Source organism: Pelobates fuscus, chromosome 2 (genome assembly GCF_036172605.1).
Source record: "Pelobates fuscus isolate aPelFus1 chromosome 2, aPelFus1.pri, whole genome shotgun sequence".
Classification (NCBI taxonomy): Eukaryota; Metazoa; Chordata; class Amphibia; order Anura; family Pelobatidae; genus Pelobates; species Pelobates fuscus.
This window is the reverse complement of record NC_086318.1, coordinates 169,057,524-169,073,696: the sequence shown is the minus strand read 5'-3', so window position 1 is coordinate 169,073,696 and position 16,173 is coordinate 169,057,524.

Below are 16,173 nucleotides of genomic sequence, written 5' to 3'. Positions count from 1 at the left end.
ACTGCTATTGTAAGTAACGTAAGATTTTAATTAAAGCTTTTGAGTAAATGATATGTGTGTACCCAGGAATAAATATTGTGTGCATGAGAATGAAACAAGTAATTTTTGTTTGTGTTGATCTAGTATTCACCAATTATAGGTTACTGCACAAACTTTAGTGCCAACCATTTTTAGCTTTTCATAGAAGTAGAAAATCTGCTCGTACAGGACAAGTTCATTTGAGTTAGCCTTTTTATAATACAACTTTCTGTCTGTAGTGTTTGTTAAAAGGACTCTGTCACTTAAAAATGCTTATACTGTGAGTGTAGAGTATACATTAAGTGACCATATATTTTTTTTATTTATATTTATATTAAAGTGTTATTAAGTGACCATTTTCTATATTTGTATTTGTTTTAAAGTGTTAATTTAAATACCATTCAAATTGCATGTGCTTATTTTCAATAAAGTTTATTGCCCTATATTGAATTTTATGTTGAGGTATCTCTTGTGGGGTTGGTTTCTCTCCTTACATTTAGGAGTTAACCATCCTAATTTGTCTTTAATAATTAATTTAACCCCTTAAGGACCAAACTTCTGGAATAAAAGGGAATAATGACATGTCACACACGTCATGTGTCCTTAAGGGGTTAAGGGTTAAGCCCTACTTACCTCTGTAACCCCCTTTAAAACTCTCAGGATAGGCTTGTTTCCTGTCCTTTTGTAGTTTTACATATATATATATATATATATATATATATATATATATATATATATATAAAGAAAACAATACAGAATCATTTTAATATATATATATATATATATATATATAAAAAAAACAAGACAGAATCATTTTAATATATATATATATATAAAAAACAAGACAGAATCATTTTAATATATATATATATATATATATATATATATATATATACAAATATTTACAAATTCTGGCACTCTTCCCACAAATAGGCTCTTAGAAAAATTCAGACCAAGGTGCTTCTCAGTGCAAAATATATAAAAATCAAAAGAAATGAGAGCACTCACTGGTTTTGAAAAGCTGTGTATTCAGATGCTAGGCAAACAAATCAACGTTTCGACCGTCAAGCGGTCTTTATCAAGATGCCAAATCATTACAAAAATAGACAATATATAGCATGTGTAAAAATAAACTTACCCTATCACCGTGTGAAACCCATTACTCCGACCTGCCCCTGTGACCGGCGCCAAAAATCGCGTCCTGACGTGCGTGATGACGTCATGTCATGTGATCGCAACTCTAACAGTTGCCTAGTTACGGACACACCATGTGACCTACAGTCACGTGATTGCAACCAGTGTCAGTTGCTTGGAAACGGCTGAATAACGTAAACTATAGTGCAATGTGAGTCGGAGAGAAATAAAAACATACATGGAGGATACACGTATTATTCAACTGGCTGGATTAGATACTCTAATGTATATTGGAACCTATAATGGAGGCATATGAATGGCAATGTTGGAGAAGCAAGGAAATAGCTCAAAGATGTACTAAAATGTGAAAACATATAAATGCAGCAGAATGGCATACTGTATACAGTATGAAGTATAGAGGATGAAAATTTTTTATTTTATCTTATTTTATTTTATTTTATTTTATTTTTATTTTTCTTTATAGGTTACTTCAGTATATCATTTTTCATCCTCTATACTTCATACTGTATACAGTATGCCATTCTGCTGCATTTGCTGAATGATGGTCAGGGAAGATGATCGCCCTTTGTTAACAATTTCACAAGCTGCCGAGTTATCTGAGTAGCATTTTACTGCCTTGCCAGACCAGAGATGACCCCAGGTGTGTGCGGCCGCCACAATGGGATAAATTTCAAATAGTGCTGAGGTCTCTCTGAATCCTGGCAAGGCATCCGTCTCAGTGGGCCAATGGCCCCTGAACCAGTGATTCCCGAAAATGGCTGCAAAGGGTTAACCGAAGAAAATTTTCATAGTTAACAACAGATGTGATGGTATGTAATAAAACTTAATAGTTTAAATGAAATTTTTTCACCTAGACCTTGATGACTTAAAGTGATAAAAATACCATACCTGTTCCTGTAATAAAAGACCTTGAAATAACAACTTTAGCGCAGAAAAGCGAGAAACTGATGCACTCTGTAAAGCCAAAATATGTGACAGCGTGATTATATGGGAAATGATTAGTACATATGTTGATGTACCGGGTATTATGTTTAGACAAAGTATTTATTTGTATATGTGACGTATGACAGTATGTATTTATTAGTTAAATATATATATAGAAACCGTATGTTTATTATGGTAGTGGATGTTTTTTAAGGTTAGTAAAATAAATTTAACTGGTTAACATTGATAGAAAATCAAAAGGCTGGTATTTAAACAAGTTAAATATAACCCCAAACTGATGAGTAGGTATCAGTAGTAACCGAACAGGGAATATACATAAAAGCAGGTAGAATTCGTGTAAAATAGGCCTAAGTGCATACTGTCGCCTATTTCAATAAGATGTAACCGAATATGTGTTAGAGCATAGTGTTCGTGCTTAAATTATTCGAAATATATTGGTCCTGGTTGACCGAACGGAATAAGAGGATACCGGTAATAATATTGGGTATAAACTGTATATGCTAATTCGGTAATTTACGTACGAATATGTAAACGAGGTGAGAAAGTGCCGAGCGTTCGTCTGTTTAGTGCGACCGCTGAATTCGTTTAAACGAGCATGTAATAGTACGAGTAGGTTTAGAGGGAGCCTACCCCCACGTTTTTAGGCCCGAACGGCGGGAAATCGCGGAACGCTATTTCCTTCGCCTAACTCACGTGTACGTGCCGGTCTCGTGACCGGAAGCCGGGTACCTCGACCGGAAAACCGATTGGAGGGCCTCGAACGGACGGAGAACTGTTTCAGGACGTCAGACTGCTGGAAACAGGAGAAATTCTGGCGGGAAGCTGGACCGGAAGTGCTGGTTGCTATGGGGACAAGACAATCAGCTGAACGGCAGAGGTGAGTAGGGGCTGGGAGTTTAAGTAGGGGACTTACTCCTCCCACAAATTCAGGCCTCCACAAGTTCAGGCCTTTTAACATATATATATACACACACACACACAGGTTTTATAATTTCGTCCCTGGCCGCCCATGTGCCCCCTAAATATGAATGCTGAGCCACTGAGCTAGTAAAACCTTTTCCGGGCAAGATTAATGACTTTATCTGCTCCCACATGCACCATGCCATCATACTTGAGTATCATAATTTTCAACTTTTGAGGGATCACTAACCTAACTGCTTTTGCAATCTTGATTTTTTTGTAGACTATTAAATCATCCACTTGGACATTTTATCCATTCATAGAGTAGTTATCTTATTTCTTTCAATACATTCTTTTTTGTCTTTTTTATTTGGAACCCACCATCTTTCAGTGAGATAATTTCTCGAATTATGACATCTTATTGTGCAGCTTAAATATTTTCTTGTATATCACCCAAGTCATTTCCTATCAGTGCCTCACCTTATATGTCCTGAAACCATACTGGGTAGCCAACCAATGGTTATAGTACATTGAATTACCTCTTCTACTAGTACATCCAGTAGCCTGGATACTTCACCCACACCTTGCAAATCTCCATCCACATCCTCTTGGTAGGACACTGCAAGCTTGTGCAACACATTAGTATCTGCATCATTGACCAGCCTGTACAGTTGTTTTCGGATGTCCCACCATAGCTCCTGTAGTGTGGCCATGCCTTGAGAACTGAAGTCAGCTACGTTTACTTACTAATACTCAGATTTCCACAATTATTGATGATTAGTGCACTCCACTAGGTGGTATTGATCTCAGACCACGAAGCAAATAGTTTTTGCCTTCTCAAACCAGAAGTCCTGAGTGAGATGGAATAATTCATACCACTGCAGAATGATAGGAAAACCAACACCATCTGCTCACAGATAGCAATTTCCGTCAACAACTTCAGAACTTCACAATTTTACATAAACAAACAAAAATATCTTATGCGTAATCAAAGGCATGACAAAACACTTTGCATTATTTTCCAATTTACAACTTAACATGAACTGTAGCATATGTTTTAATGAATAGGTTTACAGAAATTTGCATCCAATTCACATTTCCTTGTGCAGGGCCATTTCCAGACCAAAATAATGAGTTAATGTGAAACCCTTTTGTGCTGGGACTAGATAATTTTAGAAAGAGGGTAGGGGAATGGGTTGTCCCCAGAACATGCAATTCTTAATGTCAGTGCTGTTGTAAAGAACAAAATGTATTCAAAATACAAATTAAAGGGACACACCAGACTCCAAAACAACTTCATCTTACCTCAAAGGGCAAAGGGCATTCTTACCTCAAAGTGTTAAACTGATCTCTACACCCAGAAGGCTTCAGAAATTTCACATGGAAAAGGTACGCTTCTTTCCAGGTCAGTTTTGTGAATGACACTCATCTCTTCCTGAAAGTCAAATTTCATCAGCCAGATGCTGCCTGCGGGGGATTGGACATCACTGCTGAAGGCAAATTTGGGGTTAAATGGTTCAAGAACTATTTAACCCTTTGAGGTAAGACTTAATTTAGATTAACTTGTTTTGCTGCCTAGAGTGTCCCTTTAAGGAAAGAGCATACATATAAAAATTACAGTTTCAAATATTGCAAATAATTTTTAACGAAAATTCTGAAATTCAGGCTTTCATTACATACAAATCTCAGTTTAGCATAAAAATAGCTGTGTTTAAGGCAGATAAAACATTATCCCTGGGGGGCGTGGCCTGGCTACTCACGGAACTGGACGCGTGAGAGATCAGCTCCGTCGGGGGTAACCAAAAATCAGCGATTATAATAGCATACCCGAAGAAAAAACCCACTCATACCAGCACTGGTGAGCTCTACACCGACCATGTCACACCGCTCAGCAAAAAAAACGAAACTCCGACCGGCGGAACTGAGAATCGCGGCACTCACACCACCGCGAGGTAAGCCTCAAAATGGCGCCGAAGGCCCCAACTCCCCTACAGCTTACTCTGAACGGAGTGACAGCACCTCAATTTCACTAGATCCCACGATGCCGGCATCAGAAACAGCCATGCACCGAATGATGCAAGACCTACAGAATAATCTGCAGGCTGAATTTTCTAAATTGGCCAGAGATGTCCGCACGGACATAAAAGCGATATGTGAACGCACTTCCCAATTGGAAGAAAAGACGGAAGAAATAATCGCTGCACACAACAACCTAGCCTCAGGCTATGAAGCATTTGACACAAGACTGAATGCACTCGCGGCGAAAGTAGCGGATCATGAGGACCGCGACAGACGGAACAATGTCCGCCTGCGCGGTATACCAGAAGAGATTACTCCCACTGAGCTCCAAAACTTCACCACGGAACTTTTCAAAACTTTATGCCCAGATCTCAAGGAGGAAGAACTGCACCTAGACAGGATACACCGCCTACCGCGCCCTAAGTTTCTGGCCTCCACCGCTCCGCGAGACGTGCTAACGCGGGTACACTATTTTGTGGCCAAAGAAAAAATTATGAGGGCAGCGAGGAATCCGGGCACATTACCAGACAAATTTGCGGGTATTCAGCTGTTTACTGACCTGTCAGTGGCCACATTAGCGAAGCGCAAAGCATTTACGCCCTTCACAGCAGCTCTGCGGAATGCAGGAATCCAATATAAATGGGGGTACCCCACCCGCCTCATAATAAGGAAGAATGGAGTGGAACATCAAGTCCGCACGGTACAAGAAGGTCTCCATCTTCTCGAAGAATGGAATCTCCCTATACCTGCGCAAGGACGGGACGCCGAGGACGGGACTCATCGCCAACCACCAAAGATGGTATCCAAAGACTGGTTCACAATATCCAATCACAAGTGAAGGACATTTCTCGTATTCTCCAGTACAGCTAACCTGTATTCTCGCAAACATCACCTGAGGATACGTGAGCATATACAACTGCTTGATCGCAGTATTTACACTTAGAAATCGTATTGATTTATTGTATAGTTTTGTTGACCTATGTTTTTAATTCTTTCTATGTATGTTAATAATACTTGAAGGGTTGTGATAAGTGACTTAAATCCGGGAACATAGTGAGCTCGAGAAAGTAGGGTAAAACATGTATAACGTATACCCTCCCCCCACTTGGCTCTACAGAGCCGCATACCTCTAACAGACGGCAGACGCTTCAGATCTGCACACCATGTTGTATATAGTTGCTTTCGAGCATTGGTTTAACCTACACCCCTCCCCCCCTCCCTGAATCCCCCGAGGTATCCTAATACGACTTTAAGCTTCCAAGTCAGACGACACACAATAAGAACAGTGTATGATGTTCAACCACATCGACCACACTTGATTTACACACGCTATAAACGTACCCACGGAAATACCCCATGGTGGAAAACCCATATAACAGCTAATTTTGGAATTTTTCGTACAAGGCCCAACATGCCAGATAACATAAATGCAGAGGCAACACATAGTCGCATTATCACCTATGACTGGTATCTGCTCAATAATCTCCGACGGCGCATTATGGTACCTTCAGCAGCTTCTAACGCCCACAGATGATGACCCTAACTATATTTTCGCTAAATGCTAAAGGTCTTAACTCCCCTCATAAACGGAGACTGGCTCTGGCTGAAGCTACTAAGTTTAAAGCCCAAATTGCGTTTTTTCAAGAAACCCACTTCCTTAAAACCAAAATGCCCAAATTCACCTCCGCACAATTCCCCCTAGGGTTCCATTCTGGGTACACGAAGAAAAAGAGGGGCGTTTCTATTCTGATACACAAGGATGTTACCTTTAAGCTCCAAAAAACAATTAAAGACAAGGAAGGCAGGTTCCTTTTACTATGTTGCACTATAAATGAAGACCCATACACACTACTAAATGTATATGGCCCGCATAACAATCAAAAAGACTTTCTGTCCAAAATCATATCCTTAGCTCATAAATTCACCTGTAATAACCTAATCATAGGAGGTGACACTAATTTTATTCTCGACAGCACTGCCGACACAACCTCCACCCACAGTGTAAATCGAACAACCTCACGAAAACGCACTCTCCTTACACAGCAAATACGACAGACAATAAATGGTGCAGGCCTTATAGACATATGGAGGATACTACATCCCTCTGAAAAGGATTTTACCTTTCATTCGCATGTGTATAATTCATACTCCAGAATAGACAGGTTTTTGATACCCACTGCTCTGACCCGAAAAATTATCAATTCACAGATAGGGATAATGACATGGTCAGACCATGCATCTGTGCTACTCACAATACAGGAACACTTCCCACACAAGGGTCAAGGCACATGGAGACTCAACAAAACGTTACTACACGACTCACACATAGTTAAAAGCATTGAAGACGATATCCACACCTTCTTTGATATAAATGACGCAAGAGAGACTTCCATAGCCACGAACTGGCAGGCCCACAAGGCCGTAATCAGGGGTAACTTGATCAAACATGCCAGCTATAGGAATAAGCAGAGAACTGCTAAATATACAGACCTCATACGACGAATAACGGAATTGACTCACGCGAACAAGTTGAACCCTTCACAAGACCACTATGAAACTCTTAAATCTCTACAAACACAACTAAGTGATATAGAGACAGAGAAAACTAATTATATTTTACACAAATTCCGACATAAATTTTTTGCGCATGGTAATAGATCCGGCGCTACATTAGCGGCGAAACTTAAAGAGCGTTCACCGAATGCCAAAATAGCCTACCTCCTAACAGCCGACAAACAAAAAATACTACACCCGCAAAACATTGTGGATGAATTCGCTAAATATTATAGTACGTTGTACAACCTCAAAGACTCAGAAGGAACACACGTCCCCATCCCCGCCCAAGTTCAAGATTTTTTGTCCAAAATGACCTTACCTACTCTCACAGACGAGGAAATAGCAATGATCACGAGCGAATTCACAGAATCAGAGGTAGCGGCAGTGATAAAAAATCTGCCCACGCAGAAATCCCCAGGCCCAGATGGCTTTACAAACCTATACTATCAAACATTTGCGAAAGCATTACTCCCACATATGACCCTGCTTATAAATCACTGTTACACCAACGGTTGTATGCCAAAAGAGATGCTTCAAGCACATATCTCCACATTACCGAAGCCAGGCAAACCTGCAGTTGTATGCCCGAATTTTCGACCCATATCCCTTTTGAACTGTGACACTAAGATATATGCAAAACTCATAGCGGAGAGACTGAAAGGGATCTTAACACGCATTGTACATAATGACCAGTCAGGGTTTATTAAATCGAGGCAAGGGTCAGATAACACTAGAAAAATTCTAAATATCTTAGCCCATATGGACACAAACAGATTGGAAGGTCTTCTCCTAGCGCTGGACGCGGAGAAGGCCTTCGATAGACTGAACTGGTACTACATGGAACAGGTGATGCTTAAATATGGTTTTCCATCATCTTTTATAAGGGGGATCATGGCATTGTATCGACAGCCTTCAGCCAGAGTCACAAATGCAGGCTTTGTCTCGAGCCCCTTCACCATCACGAATGGGACGAGGCAAGGATGCCCATTATCTCCATTACTATTTGTGCTCTCCCTCGAGCCCTTAGCACACATGATAAGGAACCATGCCCAAATTAAAGGGATACGGGTGGGAACAGACGAATTCAAACTGGCTATGTTCGCTGATGACATCTTCATAACCCTTGCAGACCCCGATGAATCTTTGTCCTATCTCATAACTGCCCTCGAAGAATATAGCAGAGTTTCGTACTATAGACTGAACCAATTAAAGACCCAGGCCCTACCAATTCGGCTACAGCACGAGTTAGTACAGTCGCTAAAACAGCAACACAAGTTTGACTGGAGAACTACACATGTTATGTACTTAGGAGTAAAAATTGCACCCACACTTAGAGGAATCCACACCCTCAATTTCTCCCAACTCCCGAACCTCTGCCTGCACACATTACGCAAATGGAAAGATGTGAGGTTGTCTTGGCTTGGGAAAATTAATGCAGTAAAAATGGTGGTCCTTCCCAAACTTCTATATGTATTTAGGATGCTGCATCTCCCTTTATCACCATCACTGAGCAAACAACTCCAACGCCTCATAAACAACTACATATGGAATAACAAGAGACCACGCCTTCCATGCGTGCTTCTACAAATGCAGGCAAACAAAGGGGGATTAGGCCTCCCTAACATCGCACTTTATCACAAAGCTGCGATACTAGAAGCAGCGATAAAACTGCACACCCCTTCACATCTATTTCAATGGGTAGATATGGAAAACGGCTACTCCCCAAACTCCTCAGTGGCAGACATGCTATGGACGCCCAAACACCTCAGGGATAAAAATACCTCGGTGCTTCCTACATCCAAACTCACGATCCAGATGTGGGATTACCTCCACAAAAAACGTACGAACACTACACAATTTTCCCCGTGGGCCCCAATAACAGCTCTTCAGTCCATATCACCATGGTTGTTTTTCCACAAATGGAAAGAAAAGGGCATCTCACATATAACTGATGTGTACCGACATGGGACCATAGTGCCATTCCCTGATCTCCAACTTAAGTATGCTCTACCGTCAAACTATATATTCCCGTACCTCCAACTTAAAAGCATAATTATAGACAGGGTACATAAACCAAGCCAAGATGATAACACTCCGAACACGGAGCTTATAGCCATGTACAATAGGTGCCACAAAGCACCACTCAGGACCAAGGCTTTATCCTTAGGATACGCCGCATTACAGCAACATCCTCCTCTGACGAGTTTTGCTTTTGCGACTCAATGGCATAAAGAAGGTCACCCACAATTCACTAGTGACCAATGGTTGCAATCACTTGGTGCACTCAAAGGTGTAACATCATGCTATACACATGTAGAGGCACATAAAAAATTAGTGTATCGATGGTATCTCACTCCACACAAGCTACATAAGATTTATCCGAATAGCCCACTAACTTGCTGGCGATGCACTAATGGGATGGGAACCATGAGTCACATCTGGTGGGAATGTTCCACTGTCCTACCATTGTGGACGGAGGTCCAACATCTGGGTAACTCCATAGGACTTTTAAAGGGAATACTTACACCCACCAACGCTTTATTCCTAATATTTCCCGATCAGGTCCCTCCACAGGACAAACACCTGTTAATTATGCTAATTCTAGCTGCACGGAACCTTATTGCCTGCCACTGGAAGCAACAGACTTGCCCGACATCAAAACAGTTACACCACAAAATACAACAATATTTGAAACATGAAACATTAACCTCCTCTACGACCAAACGTAGAGACATAGCACACAATAACTGGCTGAGATGGAGTCGTTACATAACCGAAAATCACAGCTCCAAATAATTTGCCGTACAGGTCCAGTTGGTACTACATAGAGAGTAAGCTTTATCCATAAACTTGGCATACAATACATAACTGATAACAAAAGGTTGCTCATCCATGTTTGTCTCAATCCCACCGTTAAATACCATTTATAATGCTGTATGCACATGGCGCTTCAAGACAGATTTATTTTCCTGATCGCAATCTTATGTTTTGAATTTCTATTTTCTGTTAAAATGTGTTATCTTTATTATGTAAACGTAATGTACCCACATTTAACCTGTAGGTGCGGAGCAACTGGCTAGAATGTTATGCTTTCAGTCCCTATCTGTTACACTGAACATTGTGTACTGTTAAGTGTTAAATCAAATCTACTTATGGGTTCTCTCCATAACCCTCCCAATCTGCCCACTTGTGGCTAATATAAGTTTTAGCAACTGGTATTTGGCTCTCTGGCTTCGTCCAAACTAGTTCTAAAGTGTTTCTGCATCAACAATCAAGCGATATATTATGTCTATACTATATTATGCTTGTATAATAGACTATGTCTGTAGAATATCACAATTGTAACGAACTATCTGTATCTACCATAACACAAAACTTGGATATTTATGTTTGTGGATACCCCCCTCCCCTTTTTCCTTTCTGTATCCCCCTCAATTTCATACTTTGAAAACTCAATAAAATACGAATTTGAAAAAACATTATCCCTTTATCCTATACTAATGTCAATCTGTGTATGCCTGCCTTTGGCTTAGGTATCATCGCTAACATTTTGTCCTCCTTTCTTCAATCTAAATGTTCAAGGGAATGCTAGTTCTATGATAAAATGTACATTATGCATCTCCACACAGAATACAAGAATTATAAGAATTAATTTAATATTTTACCAATCATAGCATTTTAATTATAGCAAGACTGACTTCATAGCTAGAAGCATGAAAACACAACACTTTAAGTATGATGAACGTTTCCAACATGAATATATCAAACATCCACTAGGTGGCAGGTACAGAACACATATTTCAGTTATATTTCCATTATATTATTCTAATACATGATTTTCAAGTTAATATATTTTATGCATGGATCATGCTTCAGGGATTTAATTAATGCCATGATTAATAATATGCAAAATAATTATTTGTTAGTCTGGAAGGTCAATAATAATTTTATTAGTATCCAACATATATTTTACATTACAGAGTCAGACTTTTATTCTTCCAGACCTATCCTCACCCCTCTATTTTCAGAACTCCACTTTCAAGTTTGTGGAGTTTATTCAATATTAGCCCTGTATTATACGCATTTAAAAACATTTGATTCTTGTCGCTGCTTTTACGTTAATCATGGTATATAGTTTATGGGCAATCTAGTGCTGATTCTAAACAATGACACAAATGACAACACAGACATGCATTTTTGTCATTCACTTGACATCATTAGTGATATCTATCTATTTATCTATCTATCTATCTATCTATCTATATATCTATCTATATATCTATATATCTATCTCTCTATCTCTTTCTTTAATATTATTATTATTATTATTATTATTATTATTATTATTACTGGTATATTTATAGCGCCAGCATATTCCGTAGTGCTTTACAATATTGATCTATCTATCTATCTATCTATCTATCTTGCAGCCTGGAGAGCATAGATAATTTCCCTTTCTTGCTCAATGATTGCTCTAGTCTTTGCTCTGTACGGTCCTCCTTCTATAATGTAAATGAACATCCTACATTTTTACTAACTGAAACGTTTAACACACTAATTAGAGGCATGTTAGTTCAATGAATAACAAGGTATTGTGATTTTTTTTTTCCTTCAGATTTCATTCAATTAATTTAATTTAGGAGATTTCATCATCACCACTCTTGCAACTATATGCAGAAGCCACAAAATTTATTTCAGTGACCTCACCTACTGCTCTAACTCATCATTAAGGCCTGCATATCCCTTATTCTCAATCGTTTGACTTCTAGTGAGGTCTTGATGCAAGGAATAGTGGTATTGCCATTGACATTTATTGGATTCTGTACTTACTCAACTTAATGCCAAGCAAACAAACTGCCTCAACAACATAAGGTCTATTTAGGTAGTTGGTTCTGTCTGGTCCTGTGACTTGATGTACTGAGTAAAATGTTGTCAGTGTTGGTAAAATGCTGTGAGTGATTTTGTGTTCCTGAAAATCTCTGTTCATGTTTTCCTGGGTTTAAACATACTTTGTTCCTGTGATTGTTGAGTTCTTGCCTTGCTGCCTGCCATTTCCACCAGCTGTCCCCACTAATTTGTTACTAGCTGACATTAGTGGAAGGACTGAACCAGTGCAGGGACATGGTTGTAAGTGAAGACCTTAGTGGTTCTGTGCTCCAATGCCCTGCATTACGGATCTTCGTCCTGTGCTGCATATCTCTGACAAGTGTATTCCCTAATTTACATGGAGATTTTGGCAGTGGAGTCTTCCCTGGATTCCTGTTCAGTTCGAAACTTGTAAAAACTTTGCTTTTGACTCTCTACTGCAACATCTTGTCTGTTGTACGACTGTTTACTGCATTATAGCAAGTTTATACCAACAGGCCAGCAACATTACTCACAGCAATGTATGGCTATATTGACAACCTGTAAAAACGTGCCCAAGATTGCGAGTAACTTATTAGTTGTCTTCTCTTGTCCATTCTTCTTGGTGTTTGCACATTTGAGTCTTATCTTTACTCTGACCTTGCCTTGATTACATAGGTTTCACAATTTTGTTTGCCCTTTCACCCTGACCTCCACCTGATTAACTGATTGTGCAAGAATTTTGCCTGCCTTGACTTTGGCAGTCAGGTTTCTCTTGATGTATCAGATTTGTTTGCTTTAGACTCGACAGTACTTCTGTATTCGATTCACTCAAAACTTTGAGCTTTGGAAATAAACCCAAATACCTGTACAAGGTGAAAGCTGGAATACCTTTTTGCATGTACTAATGAAACCCAATTTATATCATTTGGACCTTCAGCCTATATCATAATAAATGATGTAGTATTTTTAAAATTGCTTTTGTCTTGTGGTATTTTTTTTCAATTTGTTCAGCACTTACTTTTTTTCAAAATTTAACAACCTAGCAGTCAACAGCATTGTTACTTCAAACAACAAATTCTGTAAAGCAGAATGCTGGTGACTAAAGCGTTGTTTGACTCCAGGGTTCTCATTGGCTCCTTACGTCACAGTCCTTGTTAATCAAAAGCTGAGGATTGAAAAAATGGATGTAATTCCAAGATGGCTACCACCAAAGAAATTTTAAAAAAGTTAGTAGATTTTCAAGTGCTATTTTCAGGAAATATATTACAGCTTGGTCAGAGGAAAATGAGATTAATCTGTAATATAACATTACAATTTTAAAATAATTTACAATAAGAACATTCCATAGAGAGGCATGTGCTTATTTATAAAAAAAAAAAAACATTTTGAATAAAAACTTCCATCCTATTGAATATGTAGAGTTTGTTCTCTTTTCATCTACCATATTTATCGGCGTATAACACGCACCCGCGTATAACACGCACCTCATTTTAAGAAGGAAATTCCAGGAAATTTCCCCCCCTCCCATAGTATTCCTCCCCCCTCATCCCATAGTGTTCCCCCCCTTTCCATAGTATTGTCCCCCCCATAGTATTCTCCACCCCCTTCCATAGTGTCCCCCCTCCCATAGTGTTCCCCCCCTTTCCATAGTATTCTCCCTCCCTCCCATAGTATTCTCCACCTCCTCCACCCCCTCGCATAGTGTTCCACCCCCTCCCACACTATGGGAGGGGGTGGAGAATACTATGGGAGGGGGAGGAGAATACTATGGAAAGGGGGTGGAGAATTCTCCACCCCCTCCCATAGTATTCGCCACCCCTTCCCATAGTGTTCCCCCCCTCATCCCATAGTGTTCCCCCCCTTTCCATAGTATTCTCCCCCCTCCCATAGTATTCTCCACCCCCTCTCATAGTGTTCCCCCCCTCCCATAGTGTTCCCCCCCTCCCATAGTGTTCCTCCCCTTTCCATAGTATTCTCCCCCCCCTCCCATAGTGTTCTCCCCCCCCTCCCATAGTGTCCCCTAGTGCACTTTCCCTCCCCTTGTCCCATATTTACTTACCTGTCTTGAAGCGTGGGCCGGCTTCACAGCGCGCACCGCGGTACTGGAACTTCAATTTCAGGTTCCGGTTTCCGGCGGGACTGAAAGGAAGTGTGCAAACTTCCTTTCAGTCCCGCCGGAAACCGGAACCTGAAATTTAAGTTCCAGTACCGCGGTGCGCGCTGAACACCGGCCCATGCTTCAAGACAGGTAAGTAAATATGGTATATCGGTGTATAACACGCACACATCATTTTCCCCCTATTTTCAGGGAGAAAAAGTGCGTGTTTGACGCCGATAAATACGGTATATAAAAGTTCTCAAAAGTGGCTTATTACCTAAATAGTGAATTTTGCTGAACTGGAAGCTGGATTTGTAATAATGAAAGTTTAATTGCAGAGTAAGAAAAACTCACCAACTTTAAAATTAATGGAATGTAGTCACTAAATCTTTAATCATAAAGTATTAGGCTTTAACCTCTTGTATGAGACAAATCTAATAGTATAAATTAAGCTGTTTTGTATATAAACATATACAGCTTAATGGGCTGCAGAATAAAAATGAAATTAAAAAAGATTGCAGGTGCACCCTCTTCAGTGGGATAATTAGGTAGTTGTAGGCAAATATAGCATTAGCTATAATATGTATTTTACTTTTGCTCTTTGTCCCTGTCCCCCTTTCTTTACAGGGGCCCTCCACTGCCCAAATGCAAAATAAATAAAAATCACTGTTTAGTATATATACCCCAAATTGAAACGTGCATGCATTTAATTATGCATTTTTTCATTACGGTTATATCTAAAAATAGCTTGCAAAATCTGCAGTTCTCTTGTCTGCTGCCTTTTCAAGCCCTCCTCTTCTAATCCCGTCCAGACTTTATGTGACTGTTCAATCACAAATTTTCTAATACAGCTTAGTGAGACGTCTTTGCAAGGCAGATGCGCTGGGAAATTGCTGCCTCTTGAGGTTAGTGCAACTAAGCTAACCAAACCAGGAAGTAACAGAGCCTGTTGTCTGCTTGAAAGCCAATGGGTGTAACCAGTATAATTTATAAAAGTGTAAATTTGTTTTGAAACCTGCACTTAAAAAAAAAAAAAAAAAAAAAAATAAGTTAGTCATAGGGTTTTCACCTGTATACCCTGAAGAGTAGTGGGATTATTTTTTACTCATAGGTATCTGTAGGTGAATAAGTTCACTGTTGTATTAGCTGTAAATATAGATCTTTTTTTTTTTTCATCTCACTTCTTCTTTATTTCTGTGAGTGGTTAGGAGGGTGAACCATTTTGGGCCCTTTTTTAATCTAATAAATTAGTTTCTAAGACTTCTGCTTCAGGGTTTTGCCTTCTTTCATTTAGCCCATAGCCAAATCCATTTACCTCTCACGTTTTGTCAGTGGACACTTTATTCATCTTGTTCTTGTGTATATGCAGATATTTCCATATGACTTCATTTGATATACTTATAATTTGAGTTATATTCAATCTTTTTAATTTTAGCTTTATTCTGCAGCCCATTTAGCTGTATAGGTTTATTTACCCAATAGCTTCATTTATACTATTAGATTAAACTCACCAATGTACTTATATTTGGCAAAAAATATTACATTTCATATTGAAAGAGCCACAGTTCACTCTTTAGACAAAGAAATGAAGATAAAGAGGTGACATTCTAATGCAGATGGGAAGCTAGTTATAG